Raw genomic sequence first — 22,548 nt, forward strand, 5'->3', positions numbered from 1 at the left:
AGGACCAAGTATTTTGATTGACTCCGCATCTGGGTCCCTGGACACCGCATGTCCCTGGGACTGCTCGGCTGCACTCAGAGGTTTTCATCGCGCTCCGCCAGAGCCACTTTTGGCCTGTGATTGATTGATAGATCCCAGTCCAAGTCCAGTTGCTCTTCCTTTCTGTCTAGAAGGATTTGGGATTTATTGATCTCCGTCCAGGCTCATCTGGAGAGAACAATGCGGCTACAGCAGAGAGAATGCCACTTGGGGTCCTGTGTTGTGCGTTTTTATTTCTCTTGCCAACTCCGACCGAGGCTTTATCTGTGGTGCTTTTGGCAGCTGGTAGGCATGGTGCCTGCCTGAGACGTGTCTGATTCCCCATTCCGCTGCATGTCCTTTGATGGCATATTCATTTAGGCACATTACAGTCGTACAGATGCAGGCTGACCCAGTTAGCTCTACGTGCGTTGTGAATCCAGTTAATTGTATATCAACTAATTGCATAATTTATTTATTAATGGAGTGAATTAAGATCCAAATGCCGCAGCTCCTCTTCAGAGCATCAGGGTTGATAAGAGGCAAGGCTTTGGAAGAATTTCACATTTTAGAGCCACGATTCCTCTCTTCCCTAAAGTTATTCTTGTTTTTTTTTTTTTTTTATTTTAACTTTGAAAAAAGAATCGTCATGAAATAAGTATGAGTTTTTTTAAAAAGCTATATTGCTAAAATACTAATAATCCTTTATATTTTGCTGCATAATAGTGGGAAACAAATATTGACAGATCACATTGGTGCCACCCAAGAGAACAGTTTTGAGAATACATATTCCCAGTTTAGAAGGAATCCAGGTTTTTCCTCTATCCTCCAGGTATCCCCTCCTGAAATGATGGTGCATTGCTGAATGGTCAAGACTACACGAGTCTCTAATCTGAGGGAGATGCAGTCTAACCAGCCGTGAGCCCCAGAACCCTGGCCAGGGATGCTGCTCTCTACAGAAGGAGGTTGCCGCTTACTGGGTTCCAGCAGCAAAAAGCAAAGGTGCAGAATGACTTCTGGCTAACAGCCTGCCCTAAGCAACCACCCTACTGTCCTCAAAGTCTTCTCCGTGCTGGTTTGGGGAGCAAATCATCATGGCTGATTCTGTAGCTTTCCCACACAAGTGCAGGAATAGCATTGGAGTGCAAATACTTTACATAGGAAGTGAGCTCAAAAAGCTCTGGAAGAGGAGTGGGAACAAGAAGGGACCCCGCTAAGGGGACATCGCCGTGAGAACCTCTGGGAGACTGGAGCATCCTCAGCTGTCCTCCCTGGGAGTGAAGAAGCTGCCTCCAATTTGTCCTCCAGTTCTCACCTGCCATCGCTTTTCCTGGCAGTGTTCACTCCTTGGTGTTTTTCGGAAGACGATCTCTTCAATGGCCTGAGAGAATGTCCTCAGGGGGAGAATCGCAGGTGTTTTTGAAGAGATTCTCGAGGCTGGAATGGAATGCCGAGAGCCTGGGGAGATGAGCAGGACACTGATGGCCAGGAGAAACCCGGGACCTAAAGAAGTCCACAGCAGCCCAGCGTAACAGCTTCCAGTCGGTCTACACAGGGTCCAGAAGGTATTGACCGCTGCCCCTACAGAAAGACATTTCCCCGCCCAGCCCTGTTTTGACTCTTTCACACCTCGCAGAATCCTAATTTCCTGCCTCAGTTTAAATCTTTTCCCAGAGGGACTCCCTGTGAGCCACATAAATTCCTTTTGGGGGGAGTACATTGAAGGGGCGGGAGAGGATGGCATGGTCAGATGGCATCACCGACTCCATGGACATGAGTTTGAGCAAACTCCAGGAGATAGTAGAGGACGGGGAAGCTTGGTGTGCTGCAGTCCATGGGGGTCAGAAAGAGTCGGACACGACTTAGCGACTAAGCAACAACATCCGTGCCCACAGGAATGCATTCTGTCCTTAGTTCCTGAGAAAACAGTTAAAATGTTACCTGTGTATGTGTGTGTGTGTGGGGTGGGGGTTCCTTAGTCAGTGTAGGAGTTGGTGAATCCAACACAGTATTATCTTGTTGGCATAAAATAATAATACATTGTCTTCATGTTATTTTTATAATTTGCAATGCACTTGGGTTTCTGAATTGATTCTACCCAAAACTCCTAGGAGGAGGCATTTTTAGATATCAGCAAGAAGAAAACCACATCGCCAGGAGGGTAAATCAGGCCCTGGGGCAGCATGGGATAGCTACTAAGAACTCAGTTGACTGGGACTTCCCTGCTGGTCGAGCGACTAAAATTCCACGCTCCCACTGCAGGGGAGGGGTGGGTTCTATCCCTGGTCAGGGAAACATGTTTTCAAATGCTGCAACTAAGAGCTTGCATGCCACCACTAAACAAACAAACAAAAAACACACCAAAGATCTCACCTGCTGCAACTAAGACCCAACACAGCCAAACAAATAAACATATGCAAAAAAAGATGAATTCAGTTGACCTGGGTCCCAGCCTTGGCTCCTTTGTATACCAGCTGTGAGCCCCTAGATGACTTCCTGAGCCTGCCCCCGCCATGAGACTGCGTCCTCAAATATAAAGCAAAATTTAAAATAGTGCCTCTATAGGGTTGTCTTGCAGAGATGGCAATGGTACTCCACTTCAGTACTCATGCCTGAGAAATCCCATGGACGGAGGAGCTTCGTAAGCTACAGTCCACGGGGTCGCTAGAGTCAGACACGACTGAGAGACTTCACTTTCACTTTTCACTTTCATGCATTGGAGAAGGAAATGGCAACCCACTCCAGGGACGGGGGAGCCTGGTGGGCTGCTGTCTATGGGGTCGCACAGAGTCGGACATGACTGACGCGACTTAGCAGCAGCAGCAGGGTTGTCTTGGGACTTAAGCAGGATAGTGAAATTGGGGTGAGTCACCAGTACTTACTATGAACTGACTCAGCTGAAATTGCCCAGTGCATCCAGGGCTTGAGCCTGGTTTCTTGGGCTGTGGGTCTTGTTCTCTTTTCCACCATCCAGGTTCTTGGTTAAATCCTGAAAAGTGAGTCCAAATCAGGCATTTTGAGGCTGGGTTTGTGCTGAACTTTCTCTTCAATGCCTACAAAGCCTGTAGTCGACCTCTGTGTATGACATGGGAGGGAGGGGGTTTCCCGGGCACGTGAATAGAGATAAAATGACTGAAAAAATAAGAATAAAAACAGAGACGGATCCAAATAGCTGCACGGCTTTAAGAGAATGAACACTGTGTACCCGGCACAAAACAATCTTAATAGGAATAAATTTGCCTTTTTATGCTGAGAAGAGGCTGAAATGAAGCTTGCAGGGTCTTGGTGTTGCGGCGTCATCTTTATGTTCCTAAATGAATAACAGATAAAGGATCCATCTTATTACAGGAGAAAGGGCCAAATGTGTTTGCTTTCAAGCACAGAATAAAATGAAATGCGTATTCTCAATGTGGAACTTCATTTTGATTACCCGTCTGGAGGAGACGAGCAGAGAAAAGCCGTCCAGGCCCACCCAAACTCTCCCTCCCCCGCCCTTTTTTATTTGTTATTGAAGCAAATGAGGCCAATTGTTGGAAATTTCTGTGCAGCCCTGAATGCCTCAATGGTGACTCTCGCTGAGATTAATGCATTTAATTTACTTCTCTGGTGTGTCGGAGACTGCCATTCAGCAGCCAGTTGGGAGTTCCTGGGCCTAGAAGCTGCTCTGTGATGAGATGCTCTCTGTCTGTGTCTGGATGAGCTTGTTGGCAGGGCTTTGGCTGTGCCAAGGAAGAATCGGGGTGGGCCTGGCATTTCCAGACTTCTGCCCCCTCCTCCGTGTGTGTGTCAGTCGCTTCCATCCTGTCCGACTCTTTTTGACCCCATGGACTGTAGCCCACCAGGCTCCTCTGTCCATAGAATTCTCCAAGCAAGAATACTGGAGTGGGTAGCCATTCCCATCTCCAGGGGATCCTCCTGACCCAGGGATGGAACCTGTGGCTCTTATGTCTCCTGCATTGGCAAGCGGGTTCTTTACCCCTAGCATCACCTGGCCATAAGCTAAAAAAAGGGGAAAGGTTGAAATATACAGGGCAAGACAAGCAGAAGAGACTTGCGGTCACTGTCTTTCCAGGTGTTCTGTGCTGTCTTTTCTCGCACTGGCCTTATCAGGAAAGGAGTCGCTTCCATTCAAGGCAAAACTTCCCACTGAGGGGATGAATACTTCTCTTTGTGGCTCAAGCAGTTTTGGGCTTTTCAATGTGAACTGTCAACTCTGGGCATCACCCAGGATGCAGAGTGGCAAAGCTGTTTCTCCCTCCTCATTGATTCACAAGTGTCCACATAGGGCACAATGCTAGGTCTGGGGGTGCAGTCGGTACACGATCCAGGTCCTCCCTGCATCTAGACGGTTGAGGGGTGATCAGTTGTATACAGGCATTGGACACAGATCTACTTAATTACAGCTTTGATAAGTGTCACAAGAGGAATGGATACATGGGGGACCCAGTCTACACTGGAGGAGTTCAAGAACGTTCCTCCATAGGAAACATTATACTTTGAAGGATGAGGAAGAACACTGCAGGGCTGAGGCCAGAGGAGAATGCACGCCTCCTGGCTTCTGACCTATAACACATTCCCTGGCCAATATCTGATCCTGTTTGTAGCATCACTGCCTTAGGGCAAACCCCTATGAATCCCCAGAGGGCAGGGGATTCTATCTCTTTAATTTTTGGTCCCTAGCAAGGAGTCTGCTTTCCCCCCAAGAGCCTGGTAGAATGAGGGATTCTCTCCTATTTATTTTCAATATTTCCTGGGTGCCCGTCCTCAGTGCATGGCTGTTAATTGCTCTCCAGCCAATCTCCCAAAAGGATAGGGTGATATTTAGCTGCTTCTTACTCCACTCCTCTAACCCCACTGAGAATACCTTCAGCAGGATATCACTCCAAAGGATTTATCTTTGGAGATGGAAAAATAAAGCTTTGGTCTAAGATGACTTCAGGCAACTTTATGTAAGGTCACAACAGGAATAAAGTGCCTATAGTCATACTTAAGAGACATTGCAGGCACAATCTGGGTCCTCCCTGGATCCTCCTCCATTCCAGAGCCCTGCAATGAAACAGTTATTATAATAAAGCTAGTCATACGCTCTTTTTGGTTTCCTAGTGTGTATAAAAGTTATGTTTATATTATAATTATTAAGTGTGCAATAGCATAATGTCTAAAAAATGCACGTACCTTAATTAAAAAATACTTTATTTTTTAAAAATGCTAATCTTCTGTGTGTGTGTGTGTTGAGTTGCTCAGTTATGTCTGACTCTCTGTGACCCCCTGGACTGTAGTCCGCCAGGCCCCTCTGTCCATGGAATTTCCTAGGCAAGAGTACTGGAGTGGGTTGCCATTTCCTCCTTCAGGGGATCTTCCTAACCCAGGGATCAAACCTGCATCTCCCGTGTCTCCTGAATTGGCAGGTGGATTCTTTACCACTAGTGCCAATGGCACCCCACTCCAGTATTCTTGCCTGGAAAATCCCATGGATGGAGGAGCCTGGTGGGCTGCAGTCCATGGGGTCGCTAAGGGTCGGACATGACTGAGTGACTTCACTTTCACTTTCATGCATTGGAGAAGGAAATGGCAACCCACTCCAGTGTTCTTGCTTGGAGAATCCCAGGGATGGGGGAGCCTGGCGGGCTGCTGTCTATGGGGTTGCACAGAGTCGGACATGACTGAAGCGACTTAGCAGCAGCAGCAGCAGCAATGCCACCCGGGAAGCCCAACCATCATCTGAGCCTTCAGCAAGTCCTAAGCTTTTGGCTGGTGGAGGGTCTTGCCTCCACGCTGATGGCTCTTGATGGATCAGGGTGGTGTTTGCTGAAGGCTGGGGTGGTCACAGCAGTTTCTTAAAATAAGACAGCAATGAAGTTTACCACCTCAGTTGACTCACAAACAATTTTCTGTGGCATGCAATGATGTTTGATAGCATTTTCTCCACAGTAGAACTTCTTTCAAGATTGAAGTCAGTCCCCTCAAACTCTGCTGATACTTTATCCACTAAATGAATGTAATATTTAAAATCCTTTGGTGTCATTTCCACAATCTTCACAATATCTTCTCTGGGAGTAGCTTCTATCTTTCTTTTTTCGTTCATGAGAATCAACTCCTCATCCTTGAGAGCTTTATCCTGAGATTCTAACAGCTCAGTCAAACCGTTAGGCTCTACTTCTGACTCCAGTTCTCTTGCTATTCCCACCACATCTATAGTTACTTGCTCCACTGAGATCTTGGACCCTTCAAAGCCTTCCATGAGGGTTAGAGTCTCCCTCTCCCAAACTCCGGTTAGTATTAATATTTTGAGCTCTTTTCATGAATCACAAGTGTACCTAATGACATCTCAAATGGTGAATCCTTCCCAGAAGCTTTTCAATGTACTTTCCCCAGGTCCATCAGAGGCATCACTATCTGTGGCAGCTATAGCCTTACAAGTTGCCTATTTTAAATAATAAGATTTTAAAGTTGAAATGATTCCTTGATCCATGGGCTGCAGAAAGGATGTTGTGTTAGCAGACATGAAAACAACATTAATACCATTGTCCATCTTCATCAAAGCTTTTGCGTGACAAGGAGCATTGTCAATGAGCAGTATTATTTTGAAAGAAATCTTTTTTTCTGAGCAGTAGTTCTCACCATGGCCTTAAAATAGTCAGCATACCATGGGTGAACGGAAGTGCTGTCACCCAGACTTTGTCGTTCCATTTATAAAGTACAAGCAGAGCGGAATTAGAGTAATTCTTATAAGCCCTGGAATTTTCCAGATGGTAAATGAGTACTGGCTCAATTTAAAGTCACCAGCTGCATTAGCTCCAGGGAGGGAGTCAGCCTATGCTTTGAAGCTTTGAAGCCAGGCATTGACTTTTCCTCTCTAGCTATGAAGTCCTAGATGGAATCTTCTTCCAGTAGAAGGCTGTTTGGTCTGCATCAAAAATCTTTTGCTTAGTGTGGCTACCTGCACGAATGATCTTAGCTAGATCTTCTGGATAACTTGCTGCAGGTTCTATTATCAGGACTTTCTGCTTCACTTTGCACTTCTTTCCTTACATTTCATGAACAAGCTTCTGCTAATTTCAAACTTTCCATCTATAGTCTCACCTCTCTTGGCCTTCACAGAATCAAAGAGAGTTGGGGTCTTACTCTGGATTAGAATTTGGCCTAAAAGTCTTCTCTCCAGACCCCTAAAACTTTCTCCACGTTTGCAATAAGACTTTCTCTCCCTTATTATTTGTGTGTTCACTGGAGTAGCACTTTTAATTTCCTTTAAGAACCTCTCCTTTGCCTTCACAACTTGGCTAACTGCTTGGTGCAAGACACTCAGGTTTCACCATTTTTCAGTTTCAACATGCATTTCTTACTCTGTGTGTGTGTGTGTGTGTGTGTGTGTGTGTGTGTGCTTAGTCATGTCTGACGCTTGCAATTCCATGGACTGTAGCCTGCCAGGGTCCTCTGTCCATAGAATTTCCCAGGGAAGAATACTGGAGTGAATTGCCAGTTCCTACTCCAGGGGATCTTACCAACTCAGGGATCGAACCCATATCTCTTGCACCTCCTGAACTGGCAGGCACGTTTATCACCACTGAGCCACCTGGGAAGCCTCGCTAAACTAATTATCTCTAGCTTTCAATTTAAGGTGGGAGACATGCCACTTTTCCTTTCACTTGAACACTCATTTGTTGTAGGGTTATTAATTGGCCCAGTTTTAATATTGTGTCTCAAGGAATAGGGGAGATTGAGAAGGAGAGAGATGGGGGAATGGCTGGTCCATGAAGTCATCAGACACACACAACATTTACAAATTAAGCTTGCCCTCTCATATGGGTGAGGTTTGTGGTGCCCTAAAAATTATAAGTCACATCGAAGATCTCTGATTGCAGATCATGATTATGTAACAAATATAATCATCATGAAAACATTTGAAATACTATGAGAATTATCAGAATGTGACACAGAGACATGAAGTGAACAAATGTTGGGCAAACAGCACAGTAAACTTGCTCAGGGCAGGGTTGCCACAAACCTTCAGTTAATTAAAAAACAAACAAACAAACAAACAATTTCTGTGAAGTGTAATAAGATGAGGTATGGCTGTATGTGGCTCCCTACACCTGGATAGATGTCCCCTGCTACTCAGGAAATCCCTGGAGAGACTGCCTCCAAAGATGAAATTCAGCAGGAACCCTAGAGGTTGTCCCTCCAGAAGGTAAGCGAATCTAGGCCAGAGCAGGGTCTCCAGTGCAATTTCCCATATGCATTGTGACACGTGAGGATTCCTACAACAGAGAAGAGCAAGCATGCCTTAGAAATTCCAATGAGGGATAATGCACGTAGAATTGGGAAGTGATGTTTAAAGAATGTGCATGCGTGTTTTAAAACCAAGTTCAAGTACAAATGGAGACTAGCTACATGATATCGGGAGCTTACTGCTTTTCTGGGGGCCTCAGTAACTCCATCTTCCAGCACAGGAACACTGCTGTTGTGATATTTCCCCCTGATTATGATCTAGATGGATGAGGCACCTGGAAAATGCCAGGATGGGTATGATCTGTAAAAGTGTCGTTACTGGTTTGCCTCTCCTGCGTCTCCTGCCAGAAAGAACCACCTGAGGGTTGGGATGCAGAGGTCCCCTGGGTCCTTTAACGGCCTGACTCTGCGACCTGGAGGAAACCTTGGCCCCTTCCACAACCCCATGGGCTGGTCATCAAGCAGAAATGGTCCCAGCTCTCTCTCCCTCCCCACTCCACCCCACACCATCAACATTCCCCGCTGTGGGGACTGTGAGCTCTAAAGAGATGCGTCATGGGCGTGATGTGCAAGCCTCCGAGGGCTTCATCACTCATCCTGAAACACTGTCACGCAGCCAAGTATGTTCTCCTGTGACATTAAAAACCTCACTTCAGCGAGGAAAACAAACAGATAAAGAACACCCGCTAATGACTTTGGAAGGCCAGAGAGCAGCTGAAGTATTGTTTTTTTAAACGCAATAGATTTTAAACGGCATTTCCAATAATGAATAAGTCACCCAATTACTGCACTCTCCTCATTCCGCACACCTGTCCCAGTGATTCTCAATCCCCAGAGTGACTTTTATTTTTAACAATATTTATTATCATGAGTGTTATCACATTTGATGAAATCAGTGGAAGCCAGACGCCGCGTGTGGATGCCCCCCCCCCCACCCTGGTGTGGAGAGGTTTTCGTCTTCTTTCAGATGCTGCAGCTGCTTGAGGCTGCCGGTCTCCAGGGGACCAGGAGGTGAGCTCAGGACACCCCTGTAGGGGCTCCATGACTGTCACCCCAAGATCTCACACCACAGTTGCTGCCAAGGGGCCCTGAGTATTTCACAAAGTGCCTCCTGGACACAAACCTAACAGCAGCTCTCCTTGGCATCCAGAGGCCTGTGCTTTGGGTTTTGGGATAAAGCAGCTCTGTCATTGCCACCCAGCAGTTCATTCTGCTCCTGAGAAAATGCTGGAGAAACCTCAGAAAACAAAGGGGTGAGGCCTCAGACATGCCACTGGCACAGCCCGTTATACTCTCAGACAAGAACAGAACTAGCATGCCTGAGTCCCTCTGCTGTCCTCCCGAAACTATCACAACATTGTTTATCGGCTAGATGCCAATGCAAAATGGGAAGGCAAAGGGTAGTTATGTGGTCCCTGTCTTGTCTCCAGCACTAGCTTTTCACCTGACCTTGCCATTGATCCAGCCTGAGAGAGAAACTCACCCACGCCCAACAGCTAGGGAGCATTGTATCCAAGAACATTCTTTCAGTCATTTATTATCATTTACAAGAGCCTGCCGTACATTTTACATGGGACGTCTGATATGATAAGTTGAAGACAGAGATCCTGCATTGAAGAGAGCTCTGATCCTGGCTGCTGGGAGAGATGACTGCGCACACTGATAGTTGAGTTGAGGACGGTGATAATACTTAACCAGCCAGGACCTGGCAGCGTCACGTTTTCCGTCCTCAGTCCAACCTCCATTCTACAGTCAAGAACATGAAGAGACAGAGAAAAAACTCTCCTAGGGCCACATGACTCTAAGAGGCTGCCCTGGGGTTGGAAGCCTACATCTTGGTGTACAGAGTCACGCTCCTGAGAATCACGCTCAACACTGCCTACGAAGACGGGCGGAGAGGATGAAATGACTACCGTTTAGACTTGTTTGGACTGCAGGCTAACTGATATGATGAGCATTTAACACATGTTACGTAATTTAATTCTGAGAACTACCCAGCCAGGTAGTCAGGCTGTTAGGCTGTAAGAGATAGACTTAAGTAAGAAGAGGACTTCAATGCAAGGAGCTAATAAAATCAAACAAGTCACAAGGAGATTCCGGGACCGCAGTGGCCAGAACCAAGGACACGAGTGTTCTCAGGACTTTCTCTCATTCCCTCCTCTTCTGCCCCCTCCCTTCCTCTCTGCCTCGCTCTCCCCCTGTCCTTCCACCCTCCCCTCTCTTCTCCGCACCCCCAACCCCATCTCTTGTTTCTGAGCTACTCTCCATGTTAGCTTCACTCTGACCAGTGAAGACATACCAGCTTTTATGACATAGTGAAGACAAAGGAGTCTGGCAACCCCTGACTTAAGGTCTCACATCTTTACCTTCGGAATAAAAGGTTTCTTCCCACCATCTCCTAGAAGTTTCTTGGTAAGGACATTGACTTGTCTTGTACCAAGTGCCCACTCTTAGACTAAACACTATGCCTGAATAGCAAAGAAAGGTCACAAAAATGTAATTTCTGTTCATGAGGTTAGAAAGTGTGGGAAATGAATTTTTTTTTTCAAAAGAAGAGGTGAGAGGGGGGTGACATGACCATTGAAAAAATCATTACAAAGGTAAGAGCCAGCCCTATGTATGTCTATCATGTGTAGATGTATAGATATCCTGCTTGTCAATGAGAAACCAACTTTGAGAGGGCTTATGTAACTTGCTCAAAGTCTCGTCTCTTGTACCTGAGGGATTGGAACTGGGTGGACGGTAGAATCAGTATCCGTGTGGGGTAGCTTAGCCTCTGAACTGTTCAGAACATCATTAGGGGTAGAACTGCACTTGAGTCCTCGAGGAGAGTTGGTTGACACTTGCAAACAGGAGGTCTTCATGGGGTGGAAGTTTTTCACCTGGATTAGAACAGTGGTAGTGGTGATCGAATCTCTTCACAGAGGTGGGGGGCAATGGGTTCTCTATGCCTCCCGACCAGATGTGCCTCATGGTTGGAGCTCATGACTGGGGCTGGACGCTCAGTGTTCCCCTCAAAATGCAGTGAGTCCTCGAGGCTAAGCCATCATCACCTCACTGGGACATTCATACTTTAGTCTCCACCTGGACCTCACAGCCTCAGCCCACACCCTTTCACACCCCAGGTCCATCAAAGTTTGGAAATGAGAAAAGCCAGGATTTCTGATTGAACCATGCTTGGTAGAGTTCACGAGGAGCCCATGCATCTGCAATTCAGATTCAAGCCTGCTGTGACTTGGAACTTCCCAGAACGTTGGGTTAGTGGTTCTTATCCCTGAATTCCAGGGTCATCCCCACTTCCATCAGTCTTCCTAAACCCTGCTTGAGTTACTTTCTCTAAGGAACTTTGTTTTAATCTCAAAGGACTTTCTCCTTCACTAGATTTCGTTCTTTCTTTTTTTTCTTTTTTAAACTTTTTATTTTGTATTGGGTATAGCTGATTAACAATGTTGTGATAGTTTCAGGTGAACATTGAAGGGACGGGACTCAACCATACATATACATGTATCCGTTTTCCCCTAAACCCCTTTCCCATAGAGGCTGCCACATAACACTGAGCAGTAGGCCCTGTTCTATGCAGTAGGTCCCTGTTGGTTACTTATTTTAAATACAATGACCATCTCAAATTCCCTACCTGTTCCTTTACCCCCAGCTTCACTAGATTTCTGACAGTGTCTCTTAACCCCTGCTACTGCCTCCCTTGCGATTCCTCTTGTCTAATTTTCCTTGGTCAGGATCCTCCCCTGTGGTCCATGCAAGCCTCCTGGCTCTTTTTCCTTCTGGCAGGAAGTCAGTTGATCCCCTTACACAGTCTTCTAGCTCTTTCTGCCAAGTGGGCTGGAATCCTAGGAATGTGCCCCAATTCTCTCGTGAATTTAACTCCAGTGACAGAATCACAAGGACTTCTCTGAAGGCAGCTCTCAGAATTCACCACCTCTCATTTGGCGGCTCCACCCTCGGGAACAAGAACCATCCACTGATTGGTAAGTTTCAGGCTCTGCCTCCCTGCTTTGCCATCTCAGCTTCCGATCACTACTAGGCCTCATTAAGTGACCCCACAGCCTCAGTCAGTCTTATCTCACAGTTGTTTCTGAAACAAAGAAGGGGTTGTCCTTTAAGACAGAAGAGAGAAGTCAGAGAAAAGAAGCTGGTAGAAATCCCTAAGAAGACTAATTATGACGTTTCCGCCTTCACTTCCTGGGGCCTCTGACCTCTGGAGCCTAAACTGAATGTACCCTATGTTCCCTGTGGTTAGGTCCCAGATTTCCGTTCTTTTCAAAGAACAAGATCCGTGTCCAAAAAGTGATGGGAAGTTTCTAAAACCTTCCTTCAGTTCCTCGGAGGGGGTGGTGTTCCTTCATGCTTCCCTCTGACTGCTCTTTCTGGGTCTTTGTCTTTACCCTGGGCTTCTCATGTCTTCTAATAGAGCCTCTGCATTATGTGTTGGTTTCTCCCATTACCCAGATTTGCGCAGCTGAGGAAAGCAGAGCAGATGAGCAGGTGCAGCAAGCATTCTCCGCTCTAAGCCGTGGGCATGTGTGTTTCTGTACGTGTGTGCACGCCACCAATACTCTCTGGACTGCCGCCCTGCTACAGAGAATGGATACTGGCTCTGAGGTCAGTAGCTGAGCGGCCACAGGGCTTTGGCCCGGGGAGCCCTGGTGCCGGTCTGACCCACTGGCAGACCTTCGGTTCTTCTGCTGCTTGGATGGTGGCCGGGAGGACTGCCTTGTGTCTCAGTTGCTTCATTTCACTTAGCAGCTATTTCATTAAAGTTTCCCTCCATTAGAGAAAGATATTCCCCCTGTAGTTTAGAACACTGCTTGAGAGTTCCTCTCTGCAGATTCCCAAGTTAACCAGAGTAGAATAAAGATAATTAATGGATGTCCCTGCTCTCCAAGCACGTGGCCTTGAGGGAGGAGGCCTCTCTCTGTCTCTCCCTCCTCCCCTGCTGTTTCCCTCACAAGTGCACACACATACACATTCATACACTGTGGAAACACTGAGAATTGTAAGCAGCTGTAAGAAGAGAATTCCAATGAGTGCACACTTTGCAAGTACTGGGAGATTCTTTGACACTTCTTGGATGAGGAGGTCAGTAAAAACATATCCTCAGACGATCTATCTCATAGGTGTTTGTTTTCTCAGCTTGAATAATGTGTTGCTTTTATCATTACACAATACGAAATTATCAGAATCAAACATGTTAAGTTTCATCACAAAATTGTGATCCAGACAGTCTCCCTGGATTCATTTCCTTTCAGTTCTTGGTTGAGCCCTGATGTTGTGCAAGTACCGAGCTGGGGGTTCTAGATACAAAGGTGACTGAGAAAGGACACCTCTCTGGGGAGCCCAGAGGTCATGGGGGTAGTGCCCTGCCAGGCTCATGGTGAGCCCACAGTCTCACACACAGAGAACTAGGACAGAGAAGAACATAGCACTTTGGGTAAAAGGGAGGATTACAGAGAATTCCTGAAGGAAGTGGTGACTCCAATGTTTCTCCAAGGGCTGGTAGAAGTCACCAGGTGAAGACTGGGTAGGAAGGGTGAGGATTGTAGAGCAGGAGGGCCCACTTGGGGCAGCTGAGCATGAGCTAGAGCTGGGGACCCAGGGCTTGGCACTGTAGGGCCCGGTGCTCCTGCAGCCTGAGTTTCAGAGGAAGGCAGTGTGGGAGATGACAGTGGTTGGACAGAGGTCAGAGGATGAAGGCCTTGTGAGCCTGGGAGGATCCTGGATTTTCCCTGCAGGGTGAGTGGAGGACAGGAACAAGCAGTGACTTGAGTTTGGGAAGAATGTGAGCAGACATTTATTTTGCATAGCTCATCTTGGGCCATGGTTGGATTTGGAAACTGTTAACAGACAGGGCATCGGTTTTTAGCTTGTTGTGATAATCTGGATCAGAACCAAACGTGGATAGATTAGGATGAAAGAGAGGGATTCTAGAAATCTCTAAGAGATAGGATTAGTAGGGTTTGGTGAGTGAATTATAATCATGAATCATCTTGGAAAATGTTAAGCCTGCTCTTGCACTCCACCAGTCCAGAGCGATGGGGTGTGGGGGTCATCCCTGAACCCAGGTGTCTCCAGTTCTCCAGACCTCAGGTTAGCCTCCCCAACTCCGCTATGACCATGGACCTGGCTACCAGTGCCTCTTATCAGTACTGTGATGGCTTCCTAGCATCCACCCTGGCCAGCCTTCAGTATATTCTCTGAACAGCAAAGAGATCCCATTCAAATCAGCCTCAAAATCTCCATCTCATCCCACCCAGTAGAAGTCAAAATCCTTCAAAAGTCCTAAACCCCCACATAGCCTCCAGCCCCTTGGATGTCTGCTCACTTTCTCTCACTGGTCGCCCAGTGTTCCTTCCACTCTGGGCTCACGCCCCTCCGCCGTTCCTCTTCTCTGCCAGACGTGCTCCCAACAGGGTTCCCACACTTGCTGGTTCCTGAAGAGCGCACAGCTCCCCCCTCACTTCCTGTTGGTCTCGATGCACAGGTCCCCTCTGCAGGGCCTTCCCAACACCCCAGGTGAAGCTGTAATGCCCCCAACACCTTCTCCTTCCTTGCTTCACGCAGCTATTTAGCCCTCTTACCACCCAACATCTAATGAATCGTCATCTCCACACCAGAATCACCTATAAGCTCCCAGCTGTATCCTTAGAGCCTCTCACCCTGGGTATTCAGTGGACCTTTCTAGTTGAATATGTAAATAAGCAGAGACGCCGCTTACATGGGGAGAGAGCTGGGCAGTGGTCTCCGTGAGGGTGTGCAGGGGGTGGGTGAGCAAAAGTGTGGGACAGCAGTGCAAGGGGGGGGTGACAGTGACATCTGCGTGTGACACACACGTTAGACACTGTCCAGTTCAAGTCACAGAATCCCCACAGATGATCCCAGAGGGCAAGGTGTTTATAAAAACAAAGCCAACTGACTATTACGACAAACTGAGAAACTAAACCTCAAACAAGCTTCCCCAAACCAGAGGTAGGACTCAATACACGCCGGGTGAACTTGTGAGCCAATTCTAAGCAAATTGTGAAGAAATGGAAGTGTGTGCAAGGGTGGGGAAGACAGTCCAGGTGTGAGAGGCCCCACGCGGATGCACCAGAGGCAGGGGGTACTCTGCAGTTCAGAGTGGGAGTTTCGACTCTACACACAACTTGGTTTCCAGCCGCTGTGCACAGAAAAGGCCACGGCACAGGGATCCACAGCCCAGCCCCTCTCACTGGGGCCCCTGGGGAGCGTCTGAGCATGGACCTTCCCACCCATGGTGAGGGCTCTTCACCTGCATCTCCCCTTCTGCATCCTGCTCCACCCAACGGACAAAAGGCATGGCTCCTCCTCCTGATTCCTTTCCAGCCTCCCCATGGCTGAGCCTACAGGGTGTGTGTGTGTCTGTGTGTTGTCTGTGCAGTTTGCCCGTATCTGCACTAGTGTCTGCGTGTCTGTGTGCGTGAGTGCGGTTGCATTGTCAGACACTGGATGTCGGATGTTGGGGGGCTGGCCCAGGAAAGCTATCTCACGCAAGGATTCAGAGCTGGCAGAGTGGAGTCTGCCGATCTGAGTCAAAGCCTCGCTCTGCTGTTACTAACTTCTGATCTTAAGTACATACACAGAGTCTATGAACTTTCCTTCTCGAAAATGGGAGAATGATATCTGCCCTGTAGGGCTTTGAAACGAATTTTGTTAGGCCAAGTGGGTCCTGTAGGACTTAATGTTAGTTGTTATTGTTAAAAGTTTAATAAAATGACGTTAGACCCTTGACACAGAATACAAGGCTAGTATAACACTGGAGGAGCAAGAAAAAATATGGAAAGAGAGGCGTGAGTGGGGTTATGGTGTGTTTGCAGGCCTCAGAGGAGGAGGACTCTGTGTGAGGACCTGGGGCCGGCCTGGCCAGCAGACCTGCTACGGGTGGGGCCTACCCTGACTGCAGCCCGCTGCTGCTAGCGGAGACCCGGAGCAGGCTCCCCGACAGGCCTGCGTGGAGCAGAGCCGTGCCCAGCCATCTCAATAGGGCTGCTCTTTTTCTGCATTTGGAGCATCTACCCTTCCCCATCCTTGGATGGCTCTCTGCACAGGAGGCCAAGGAGAGGCCAAGAACAGGCGTGAGGACCAGGTGGCCTCTGCCCGCTTCCAGCATCCCACTGCCTGGGAGGGGGGGCCTCCTTGCCTAGGAACCCCTGTGGAAGCAAACACATGCTCTGGCTCTCAGGGGCTCTTAAGCCAACCTCCCTGGAAGCCAGCTTCACTCAAAAATGTTTAATTAACACCCTCCCACCTTCCTAAAAATAGGAAAGAAAAATCGATAAACACTAAATGGTTACAATCCTTGGATCAAAGTGGTTTTAAATTGGTTGTCTTCAGCTTCAGCCTCACTCTCAAGTCTCTAATTTCAAGCCAAAGACGTGGACTAGCTCCTCAGGGAGGCCCTGACGTGTCCCAGATGTGTCATTCGGACACCTGCACGCTCGCCCCTTGGCGGCCACAGCCCCTCCCATTTCACATGCAGCTTCATAGCTGCATTCGTACCAAGGTAGGAACATTTCAAAATCTTCTTCCAAACTCCTGCTCCTTTATCCCTGTGATAAGGCTGTTTGCTGAGCTTAGCAATTTGGGGTGAGGATGGAGTGTGGATCCCGTTAGCCAATTGCTTCCAACAATACAGGCCTTGAAATTAAAAGACACTTGCTTCTTGGAAGAAAAGCTATGACAAACCTAGACAGCATATTAAAAAGTAGTGGCATTACTTTACCGACAAAGGTCTGTCTAGTCTAAGCTATGGTTTTTCCAGTAGTCATGTATAGATGTGAGAGTTGGACCATAAAAAAGGCTGAACACCAAAGAACTGATGCTTTCAAACTGTGGCACTGGAGAAGACTTTTGAGAGTCCTTGGATTGCAAGGAGATCAAACCAGTCAATCCTAAAGGAAATTGACCCTAAACATTCATTGGAAGGACTGATGCTAAAGCTGAAGCTCCAGCTCTTTGGCCCCCTGATGTGAAGAGCTGGTCCATTGGAAAAGACCCTGATGCTGGGAAAGGTTGAGGTCAGAAGGAGAAGGAGGTGACAGAGGGTGAGATGGTTGGATGGCATCACTGACTCAATGGACATGACTTAGAGCAAACTCTGGGAGACTGTGAAGGACAGGGAAGCCCGGCATGCTATAGTCCATGGGGTCGCAAAGAATCAGACATGACTAACTGACTGAAAAACAACAACAACACAGGCCTCAGGGCTTTTGCACAGGCCCCTCAACTTGTGAATCTCGTACCCCATACCTTCAAGGCTCCCTGGGCTCCCCTGTCTTTATGAAGCGTTGCTTTCTCCGGGAGACGTTCCCTGATCCAGAGTCTGAACACTCCCTGCACATGGACCATCTCCCCTGCTTCTAGCTTCTCTGAGTTCCTGCACATGGGCCACTTTCCAAACGGCAGACACTTGACCGATTTAACTTGTTCATCATCCGTGTCCCTCTTGAGGAGGTAGGGAGCAGAAACCTTTGTCTTTTGGGGCTCTGATGTATTCCAGGGTCTGGAGTAGTGCCTGGCATTGAGAAGCAAATCAGTTAACATTTTTTTGGAGGAGAGGCAGTGGTTAAGAGGCTGGATTTTAAAAGAATCGCTGAAACTCGACCAGCGACAAGTGGCCAGTGGCTGATTACTGGTGACCAGTGACCAGTGGCCAGCTGTTGATCTTGAGTACAGCTTCACCTGGCCTCTCTGTGCCTTCATCTCCAGCTGTAAAATGGGGTAATGGTAACAGTCCCTACCCCCAGAGTTGTTATGACTATTTTAAAAATATTTATTTGACCGCATTGGGTCTTAGTTGCGATATATGGGCTCCTCGTTGCAGCAGACAGGCTTCTCTCTAGCTGTGACTCAGGAGTCACAGTGTGTGGGCTTCATTGCCCATCAGCGTGTGAGATCTTAGTTCCCCAACCAGGGATCGAACCCCTGTCTCCTGCATTGGAAGGCAGATTCTCAACCACAGGACCACCAGGGAAGCCCCTGTTATGACGATTAAGGGTGCTAATATGTAAGATGTTTAAACAGAACTTGATGCATGATGTGGGCTTTGCAAATGTCCTTTATGACTGTGCTGTTAACGAGGACACCCAGCAATTATTAAGTACTTATGTGTGCTGACTGTCCAACTGAGTGGGCTAATATATGTAAAGTGCTTGCAATAGTGCTTGGCACATATTATGTGCATAATAAATATTAACTATCATTTTATTTTATCTCCTCTAATATACAAACCACACAGTGAGGTGGATACAGTTTCTATGCTGATTAAGCTTGGTGAGGTTACTTAACTCTCCCCAAGCCAGCCTGCTGTAAAGTGCAAACCCAGGGCCAGCCCAGACACCCCAACACAAGGCACCCTTATCCGGGGACTGACTGACCTCAGTTGCATTTCCAAGGCAGAGGTGTCATTGTTTGCTCACAGTGTTTGCTGGCTGCTTCTTGACTAGTTGTTACTTTTATTGACTGTAAGGGGAAACTCCGAGACTCCTTGGATCACTAAGCCCCTGAAGCTCAGATCCTATCCAAGCCTATTCCCTCCTTTACGAGAAAGCGTTACATGCAATTTATCTTTTGGGGCCTGTGGATTGAAATTGTTTAAATTGGCTCAATGCAGACATTATATCCAGAGTGCAACGCTTCCCAACTGACCTGGTTTGAGAACTGAGGTTGTGGCTTTCCCCTGAGGGCTTGCAGTGTATCGGCTGCCCTAGAAAACACAGCATCTTCTGCTCCTTTCTGTGAGGACTCTGCCCAGCAGGGCACACGGACGCCCCTCTTGGCCAAGCTGACGGGCCAGCCGGGGCTCAGCACGGCCAGGGCTGATGAGCAGAAGCAAACATGACACCTTCTTAAGATCTCTGAGTTGAGGGGAATTTTCAGAACCGAGGACAGCAGTGGAAGACAGCCAACCAGTGAGGTGGACGATGACAGTTTTGAATGACTGCCCCAAACGGCACTCCTTGGGAGGGTTCAGTTTCTCTTTGGTTCCTGGCCTGAAATGCCCTCTCGCCTCCCCAGGCAGGTCCTCACCGCGGAGAGGCATTTCTGCAGCTCAGGAGGCAGGGCCCCCGGTCTGCAGCCTCAGGGCCCAGAGCTCTCTGAGAGGGTGTTGGGAGTAAGAGTCAGGAGAGCCTTCTCCCCCTGGGGAAAGGCTACCGTCACAGCTGTAGAGGCCCTGCCCACATCAGACTCTGAGCGAGAAGCTCTGTAAATGGGCAACTGGAGAAGTCCCCCAGGCAGGCCCAGAGAAGGGGGATGGAAAGGAGTGAAGCCATGATGTAGCACAGGAAGGGAAAGGATGTGTGCAACCTGACATGCTCTATTAATAGAAGGAAAGAGAACAGGAGCGCAGGCAGCCGAAATAGCAGGTGCGGGGATGAGAGAAAGAGATGAAGAGGGGATGCCCAGAGAGAAAAGAGAGGACCCAAGGGGGGACCCGGAAGAGATGGCCTCACGGAACTGACATGCAGAGAAGACGTTCCTCCTCACAGGGAGGCCTCGGGGTTGGCCCAGCCAGCAGCTGAGAGCTCTCACTGCCCAGGGTCAGGAACAAGCTCATGGCGTTCTAGAGAGGGGATGCAAGTTGTGCAGGCTGCTTTCAGAACCAGCAGAAGACTCTTCCTGCCCCCATGTGAGCCTTGTGGACTGCATCTGCTCCCTGCCTTCTATTTTTCCCTTTAATTGTCCAAATTTGATGTCACTCTTGGGGGTAAACCACACAGTGGTCTCTGTAGGGGCGCTCCTTGAATAGCCTGTATTAGAAAAGAAGGTTGGCGAGTACGGTCCCCTCTTCCGAGGGCATCAGAACCTTGCTGAACTGTTCCATTGAGGACGCATGCAGAATGAAGCTTCCAGAGCAGGAGGGGCAAGCAGGCCTTCCTAGCAGGACCCCAGGAGAAGCAAGGCTGAAGGAGAGAGTGTGGTTGTGCTGGGAGGAGTGAGTGACAGGGCGGCTGGGTGGAGAGGCTCAGCCATACAAGAAAATATGGTCAGGCCTCAGAAAGAAGCATGGTGGCGTGAGCCAAGCTCCGGAGCAAAGCCGTCTCATCTCCTCACATGGCTTTGCTGTTTCCCATCATGGAGCAGGTATCTGCTGTCTCGTTTTTCCTCTCTGCTCAGGATGGACTCTCAGAACTCCAAAACATTTTTTTGTTTAACAGTGAAGATCCAGTTAGTTGTTCTGACAAGTTTCTTGAAACGCAATAATGAAACATTGGAGAAAAGCAGAACAGCCTCATACAGATTTTCTCAGCGCCTTTTGCTTCTAAAACTATTCTTCCATGTTACTCAGCCATAAAAAAGGAATGCATTTGAGTCAGTTCTTGTGAGGTGGATAAACCTAGAGCCTGTTATACAGAGTGAAGTAAGGCAGAGGAGAAAGACAAATTTCATATATTAATGTGTATATACAGAACCCAGAAAGATGGTACTGATGAACTTGTTTGCAGGGCAGCGATGGAGACACAGGCATAGAGAATAGACTTGTAGACACGGTGGGGGAGGGAGACGGCGGGACGAATTGAGAGAGCAGCAGGGACCTATATACATTACCAAATGCAAAATAGACTAGTGGGAACCTGCTATACGGGCACAGGGAGCTCTGTGTGGTGCTTTGTGACAACCTGGAGGGGTGGGATGGGGTCGGGGTCGGAGAGAGGTTCAGGAGGGAGGGGACATATGTGTACTTGTGGCTGATCCCCTATGTTGTATGGCAGAAGCCAACACAACGTCGTAAAACAATTATCCTCCAATTAAAACAGCAAAATTCTGTAAAGCAATTATCCTTCAATAAAAAATGAGTTAATTAAAAAAGAAAAGAAAACAATATTCCTCCAAAGTCGCGTATTGTAAAACTAAAGCATAAACATTTCTATTGGGCAATAGACACCTGAGTGTCTATGTCGCCCATGTTTCTCGTTTCTTCTTCGCTTTTTCTGCTTCCTCTTCTCATACTGGAACTGGAAGGGAGGTGGAGGGGAGCAGCTGGAGGAAGGAGAGGGCAGAGAGGCAGGGGGATGGGGATGCGGGTGGAGGAGGAGGAAGAGGAGAGGGAGTGCATCCGGCTGAGGTCAGGGATCTGAGAAACGCACTTAGTAAATTAAAACTGAAAATCAGACTCTTTGTCAATATCTTTAAAATGGTTGTCTTTTGAATAGAGGGGAGAAGCAGTGAAGGTAGGGGGGTTGGGGTGGAGACAACTTTGGTTTTAGACAGAGATCACTTTCCGGTTTTGGAAAGTAAGATTCTGCTTTGAGGGTGGAGAGAATGGTGCTGTGGAAGGTTTTGTATTCTCCATGCAGAACAGGAAGAGAATTTGGGGTTAGTAAATACGGACTATCAGATTCTGTTTAAGGCCTTTTATTGCATCCAGAGGGATTACACCTAAACCACTTATGCTGAGTTGCAAGGGCTGTGGTTGGTCCCATTCCTACGAAAAATCTTGCCTAACGGGAGAGCATCGTATCTTTTTCTAAGAGAAAAGAGAAAAAAGCTGATGCTGGTACTAGTCTAACTCTAAATGATACTAGTTCTTCTAATCACTCAACGATGCAGCATGTTTGCATCTAATTTCATCCAAAACACCCTAAACTGAAAATAAAGTGCTGTTTAATAGGCATGCAAAGATGTCATTTCATTTTGCTGAATGTTCTAGTAGCAACTACTAATTATTTCAATGTATTTTTTCCTGTAATTATTTGAAACAGACTATTCAGAGCTCCCCCATTAACTTCAAAAATATTTCAGTGTCCCGCAGAAATTCAATAGTATAAATTTAAATAGCTTTTCCCCTCCTTTCTTCAATTTGCTGAGAATACAGCTGCATGAGGTTGAGGGAGAGAACACTTCTTGTGCAAACAGAAAACAACTGAAGAAGAAGAAAGGAAACTCCCATCCCTAAACCCAGTCCTTCTGCTTGGGGGCCCCTTCCCTGCTGCATTCAATTTTCTTCTGATTTTTGTGGGCAGGTGATAGAACTAATCCCCTAGATGCTATTTGTACCTTCCTCTGGCCAGAGAGAAGCTGGCAGGATGCAGATGGCAGATACAGGCGCTGAGCTGGCTGAGGAATTGAGTCACCATTTGCAAGGCCACCTCTTCCCAGAACCATACCCTGATTCCTATGTATATCATTTGGGAGGACAAGGAAGGAATAGCTAGACCACCATCCCCCATAGCCACCGAGGGGCTGCCCTGACGGGTGCAGGCATCACGACAGGGGTTTCAATGTCCCTCTTAAAAGGAGTCCATCACCACATGTCTTCCTGTCCTGAGG

Source organism: Capricornis sumatraensis, chromosome 8 (genome assembly GCF_032405125.1).
Source record: "Capricornis sumatraensis isolate serow.1 chromosome 8, serow.2, whole genome shotgun sequence".
Taxonomy (NCBI): Eukaryota; Metazoa; Chordata; class Mammalia; order Artiodactyla; family Bovidae; genus Capricornis; species Capricornis sumatraensis.